Raw genomic sequence first — 7,201 nt, forward strand, 5'->3', positions numbered from 1 at the left:
CACTTGCCTCTTATGATCTTTCTTCTTATGCCCAGGTGCATATGCACCAATAATCACCCATCTCCCTCCATCCACTTTCAGTTTTACCCATATCAATCTAGAGTTTACTTTCTTACACTCTATCACGTACTCCCACCACTCCTGTTTCAGGAGTAGTGCAACTCCTTCCCTTGCTCTTGTCTTCTCACCAACCCCTGACTTTACTTCCAAGATATTCCCAAGCTACTCTTTCCCTTTACCCTTGAGCTTTGTTTCACTCAGAGCTCAAATATCCAGGTTCCTTTCCTTAAACATACTACCAATCTCTCCTTTTTTTACTCATCTTGATTACATCCACACACATTTAGACACCCCAATCTGAGCCTTCGAGGAGGATGAGCACTCCCCGCCTGACTCCTTCTTCTGTTTCCCCGTTTAGGAAGCTAAAACACAAGGAGGGGAGGGTTTCCAGCCCCTCGCTCCCATCCCCTCTAGTCGCTTTCTACGACACGTGAGGAATGCGTGGGAAGTATTCTTTGTTCTTTGTCCCCAGGTATATAAATATATATATATATATATATATATATATATATATATATATATATAGGGGTGAAAGAATACTTCCCACGCATTCCTCGCGTGTCGTAGAAAGCGACTAGAGGGGACGGGAGCGGGGGGCCAGAAATCCTCCCCTCCTTGTATTTTTTTAACTTTCTAAAATGGGAAACAGAAGAAGGAGTCACGCGGGGAGTGCTCATCCTCCTCGAAGGCTCAGATTGGGGTGCCTAAATGTGTGTGGATGTAACCAAGATGTGAAAAAAGGAGAGATAGGTAGTATGTTTGAGGAAAGGAAACAGGATGTTTTGGCTCTGAGTGAAACGAAGCTCAAGGGTAAAGGGGAAGAGTGGTTTGGGAATGTCTTGGGAGTAAAGTCAGGGGTTAGTGAGAAGACAAGAGCAAGGGAAGGAGTAGCAATACTCCTGAAACAGGAGTTGTGGGAGTATGTGATAGAATGTAAGAAAGTAAATTCTCGATTAATATGGGTAAAACTGAAAGTTGATGGAGAGAGATGGGTGATTATTGGTGCATATGCACCTGGGCATGAGAAGAAAGATCATGAGAGGCAAGTGTTTTGGGAGCAGCTGAATGAGTGTGTTAGTGGTTTTGATGCTCGAGACCGGGTTAAACTGATGGGTGATTTGAATGCAAAGGTGAGTAATGTGACAGTTGAGGGAATAATTGGTATACATGGGGTGTTCAGTGTTGTAAATGGAAATGGTGAAGAGCTTGTAGATTTATGTGCTGAAAAAGGACTGATGATTGGGAATACCTGGTTTAAAAAGCGAGATATACATAAGTATACTTATGTAAGTAGGAGAGATGGCCAGAGAGCGTTATTGGATTACGTGTTAATTGACAGGCGCGCGAAAGAGAGACTTTTGGATGTTAATGTGCTGAGAGGTGCAACTGGAGGGATGTCTTATCATTATCTTGTGGAGGCTAAGGTGAAGATTTGTATGGGTTTTCAGAAAAGAAGAGTGAATGTTGGGGTGAAGAGGGTGGTGAGAGTAAGTGAGCTTGGGAAGGAGACTTGTGTGACGAAGTACCAGGAGAGACTGAGTACAGAATGGAAAAAGGTGAGAACAATGGAAGTAAGGGGAGTGGGGGAGGAATGGGATGTATTTAGGGAATCAGTGATGGATTGCGCAAAAGATGCTTGTGGCATGAGAAGAGTGGGAGGTGGGTTGATTAGAAAGGGTAGTGAGTGGTGGGATGAAGAAGTAAGAGTATTAGTGAAAGAGAAGAGAGAGGCATTTGGACGATTTTTGCAGGGAAAAAATGCAATTGAGTGGGAGATGTATAAAAGAAAGAGACAGGAGGTCAAGAGAAAGGTGCAAGAGGTGAAAAAAAGGGCAAATGAGAGTTGGGGTGAGAGAGTATCATTAAATTTTAGGGAGAATAAAAAGATGTTCTGGAAGGAGGTAAATAAAGTGCGTAAGACAAGGGAGCAAATGGGAACTTCAGTGAAGGGCGCAAATGGGGAGGTGATAACAAGTAGTGGTGATGTGAGAAGGAGATGGAGTGAGTATTTTGAAGGTTTGTTAAATGTGTTTGATGATAGAGTGGCAGATATAGGGTGTTTTGGTCGAGGTGGTGTGCAAAGTGAGAGGGTTAGGGAAGATGATTTGGTAAACAGAGAAGAGGTAGTAAAAGCTTTGCGGAAGATGAAAGCCGGCAAGGCAGCAGGTTTGGATGGTATTGCAGTGGAATTTATTAAAAAAGGGGGTGACTGTATTGTTGACTGGTTGGTAAGGTTATTTAATGTATATATGACTCATGGTGAGGTACCTGAGGATTGGCGGAATGCGTGCATAGTACCATTCTACAAAGGCAAAGGGGATAAGAGTGAGTGCTCAAATTACAGAGGTATAAGTTTGTTGAGTATTCCTGGTAAATTATATGGGAGGATATTGATTGAGAGGGTGAAGGCATGTACAGAGCATCAGATTGGGGAAGAGCAGTGTGGTTTCAGAAGTGGTAGAGGATGTGTGGATCAGGTGTTTGCTTTGAAGAATGTATGTGAGAAATACTTAGAAAAGCAAATGGATTTGTATGTAGCATTTATGGATCTGGAGAAGGCATATGATAGAGTTGATAGAGATGCTCTGTGGAAGGTATTAAGAATATATGGTGTGGGAGGCAAGTTGTTAGAAGCAGTGAAAAGTTTTTATCGAGGATGTAAGGCATGTGTACGTGTAGGAAGAGAGGAAAGTGATTGGTTCTCAGTGAATGTAGGTTTGCGGCAGGGGTGTGTGATGTCTCCATGGTTGTTTAATTTGTTTATGGATGGGGTTGTTAGGGAGGTGAATGCAAGAGTTTTGGAAAGAGGGGCAAGTATGAAGTCTGTTGGGGATGAGAGAGCTTGGGAAGTGAGTCAGTTGTTGTTCGCTGATGATACAGTGCTGGTGGCTGATTCATGTGAGAAACTGCAGAAGCTGGTGACTGAGTTTGGTAAAGTGTGTGAAAGAAGAAAGTTAAGAGTAAATGTGAATAAAAGCAAGGTTATTAGGTACAGTAGGGTTGAGGGTCAAGTCAATTGGGAGGTGAGTTTGAATGGAGAAAAACTGGAGGAAGTGAAGTGTTTTAGATATCTGCGAGTGGATCTGGCAGCGGATGGAACCATGGAAGCGGAAGTGGATCATAGGGTGGGGGAGGGAGCGAAAATTCTGGGAACCTTGAAGAATGTGTGGAAGTCGAGAACATTATCTCGGAAAGCAAAAATGGGTATGTTTGAAGGAATAGTGGTTCCAACGATGTTGTATGGTTGCGAGACGAGGGCTATGGATAGAGTTGTGCGCAGGAGGATAGATGTGCTGTAAATGAGATGTTTGAGGACAATATGTGGTGTGAGGTGGTTTGATCATGTAAGTAACGTAAGGGTAAGAGAGATGTGTTGAAATAAAAAGAGCGTGGTTGAGAGAGCAGATGAGGGTGTTTTGAAATGGTTCAGGCACATGGAGAGAATGAGTGAGGAAAGATTGACCAAGAGAATATATGTGTCGGAGGTGGAGGGAACGAGGAGAAGAGGGAGACCAAATTGGAGGTGGAAAGATGGAGTGAAAAAGATTTTGTGTGATCGGGGCCTGAACATGCAGGAGGGTGAAAGGAGGGCAAGGAATAGAGTGAATTGGAGCGATGTGGTATACCGGGGTTGACGTGCTGTCAGTGGATTGAATCAAGGCATGTGAAGCGTCTGGGGTAAACCATGGAAAGCTGTGTAGGTATGTATATTTGCGTGTGTGGACGTATGTATATACATGTGTATGGGGATGGGTTGGGCCATTTCTTTCGTCTGTTTCCTTGCGCTACCTCGCAAACGCGGGAGACAGCGACTATCCAAAAAAAAAAAAAATATATATATATATATATATATATATATATATATATATATATATATATATATATATATATATATATATATATATATATATATTTATATATATATATATATTTATATATATATATATATATATATATATATATATATATATATATATATATATATATATATATATATATATATATACGAATAAAGTGTATATGAACGCGCACCTCCATAGAACATACAAAGCTCCATCAGCCAGGATCGAACCTGGGACCCCTTGTGCAAGAGGCAGGCATTTAACCGCTAGGCTATATATATATATATATATATATATATATATATATATATATATATATATATATATATATATATATATATATATATATATATATATATTTTTTTTTTTTTTTGCTTTGTCGCTGTCTCCCGCGTTTGCGAGGTAGCGCAAGGAAACAGACGAAAGAAATGGCCCAACCCACCCCCATACACATGTATATACATACGTCCACACACGCAAATATACATACCTACACAGCTTTCCATGGTTTACCCCAGACGCTTCACATGCCCCGATTCAATCCACTGACAGCACGTCAACCCCGGTATACCACATCGCTCCAATTCACTCTATTCCTTGCTCTCCTTTCACCCTCCTGCATGTTCAGGCCCCGATCACACAAAATCTTTTTCACTCCATCTTTCCACCTCCAATTTGGTCTCCCTCTTCTCCTCGTTCCCTCCACCTCCAACACATATATCCTCTTGGTCAATCTTTCCTCACTCATTCTCTCCATGTGCCCAAACCATTTCAAAACACCTTCTTCTGCTCTCTCAACCACGCTCTTTTTATTTCCTCACATCTCTCTTACCCTTACGTTACTTACTCGATCAAACCACCTCACACCACACATTGTCCTCAAACATCTCATTTGAGGACAATATGTGGTGTGAGGTGATTTGATCGAGTAAGTAACGTAAGGGTAAGAGAGATGTGTGGAAATAAAAAGATATATATATATCTTTTCTTTTCTTTCAAGCTATTCGTCATTTCCCGCGTTAGCGAGGTAGCGTTAAGAACAGAGGACTGGGCCTTTGAGGGAATATCCTCTCCTGGTCCCCTTCTCTATTCCTTATTTTGGAAAATTAAAAAGGAACGAGAGGGGAGGATTTTCAGCCCCCCGCTCCCTCCCCTTTTAGTCGTCCTCTACGACACGCAGGGAATACATGGGAAGTATTCTTTCTCCCCTATCCCCAGGTATAATATATATATATATATATATATATATATATATATATATATATATATATATATATATATATATATATATATATATATTTCACGTAGGTTACTAAATGGGGTGGGCGCAAGGGGTTGGAAACCCTCCCGTGTTCGTACTTCAGTTCTAAAAGAGGAAGCAGACTAACGAGTCAAATGAGTACTGTTCATCCTCCTCGAAGGCGTGTCTGAATGTGTGTAGATGGAAGTTGAGAAGAAGGGAGAGATAGGTAGTATGTTTGAAGAAAGACACCTGGATGTTCTGGTTCTGAAGGAAACGAAGCTTAAGGGTAAAGGGGAAGATTAGTTTGTAAACTTCTTGGGAAGAAAGGTAGGGGATTTTGAGAGAACAACAGCTAAGGAAGAAGTGTTGCTAATCCTGAAGCAGGAGTTGTGAAAGTGTGTGATAGATCATAAGAAAGTAAATCCTAGACTAATATAGGTAAAACTGAAAGTGGATAGCGAGAGATGGTTGACTGTGCACCTGGTCATGAGAAAAATCATGGGAGGCAATTGTTTTGGGAACAGCTGACTGAGTGTTTCAGTAATCTTTGTAATACATCAAATGTGTATCCGACATTACTCAGAACAGAGGGAAGGGGGTCAGTGAGTATCCAACCACCTTGCAGACAAATTTGCACAGCCTAGGGATCATAATGTTAACATCTACTAAGAATCCTGTTACACAGGATTTCTTTATAAAGTGTGCATGGCTCGTCCCTTATAAGGGTAACGAACCAATAATATGTCTGCAAGAGACATTGATAACTTCTATTTAAACAGGGCACCAGTAAGGGTCGACCAACAGAAGGAGCCGTGCGCCAGCTTGGGCCTCAAGAAAATATTAGCAGTGTTAGTATGAAAACACTGAGTTGTATCAAGAACGTACGCTGGGCATCGCGTTATATGTGAATAGTGCAAGTACACGCCGACTAGACTAGAGGAACGTTGGCCTTCGCATGACTGGGATTGCTGCACCTCCGGATCCACGTACAAGTACAGAACGAGTTGATCGGAGGGATAAGTGTAACCAGTTGATGCTCCTTTCAGTGAACTTTTACCACCAGTGACTAAGCGGAGCCGCTAGTCAAAATCATGCTGTTCGGCAGAATTTGCGGTGTATTGCTTATTTTCAAGTATTTATGTACAATAAACAGATTTCCATCACATTAGTGAATAAGAGTATTTCAAATACTGTTGGCAGGTGTGTTAAGATGGATGCCACATTATTTCTGATATTGTTAGTAGAGTTAGTTATTAAATGTAAGAATATTAGCGGCCTATCTTTACCCTAGAAGAAAGTAAATAGCCACATTATGCTTGGCAGTCAATTGGCATAGCTGGGTCATTAATGTTCTCATTAAGGAGTTTGAACTTAACAATGGCTTATGGGCCGTTATGGCAATCATATTTGATCATTAATTTCGAGGAGAGTTTCATCATATATATATATATATATATATATATATATATATATATATATATATATATATATATATATCATATAACATACAAACCTCCAACAACCAGGATCGAACCCGGGACCCCTGTGCAAGAGGCGGGATGCTAACCGCTAGGCTATGGGCCTGGCCCATAGCCTAGCGGTGAGCATTCCTGGCTGTTGGAGGTTTGAATGTTCTGTGAAGGTGCGCGTTCATATGCACTTTATTTGTATATATATATATATATATATATATATATATATATATATATATATATATATATATATATATATATATATATATATATATATAAATATAATATATTTTTTTTTTGCTTTGTCGCTGTCTCCCGCGTTTGCGAGGTAGCGCAAGGAAACAGACGAAAGAAATGGCCCAACCCACCCCCATACACATGTATATACATACGTCCACACACGCAAATACACATACCTACACAGCTTTCAATGGTTTACCCCAGACGCTTCACATGCCTTGATTCAATCCACTGACAGCACGTCAACCCCGGTATACCACATCGCTCCAATTCACTCTATTCCTTGCCCTCCTTTCACCCTCCTGTATGTTCAGGCCCCGATCACACAAAATCTTTTTCACTCC

General features: G+C 40.9%; 1 protein-coding gene across 3 annotated transcripts in view; it reads left to right on the forward strand.

Annotated features, from left to right (window-relative positions):
- Nucleotides 1-6,416, forward strand: part of LOC139749151 (DBH-like monooxygenase protein 1) — a 171,253-nt gene extending 164,837 nt beyond the window's left edge. For 2 of the 3 annotated variants that reach the window (XM_071662790.1, XM_071662789.1), the window contains one exon: nucleotides 5,749-6,416. The gene's annotated coding sequence lies outside the window, so the exon portion shown is untranslated. The remainder of the gene's footprint in view (nucleotides 1-5,748) is intronic. The other variant, XM_071662791.1, reaches the window with a different exon arrangement.
- The last annotated feature ends 785 nt before the right edge of the window (nucleotides 6,417-7,201 follow it).

This window comes from Panulirus ornatus, chromosome 6 (genome assembly GCF_036320965.1).
Source record: "Panulirus ornatus isolate Po-2019 chromosome 6, ASM3632096v1, whole genome shotgun sequence".
Classification (NCBI taxonomy): Eukaryota; Metazoa; Arthropoda; class Malacostraca; order Decapoda; family Palinuridae; genus Panulirus; species Panulirus ornatus.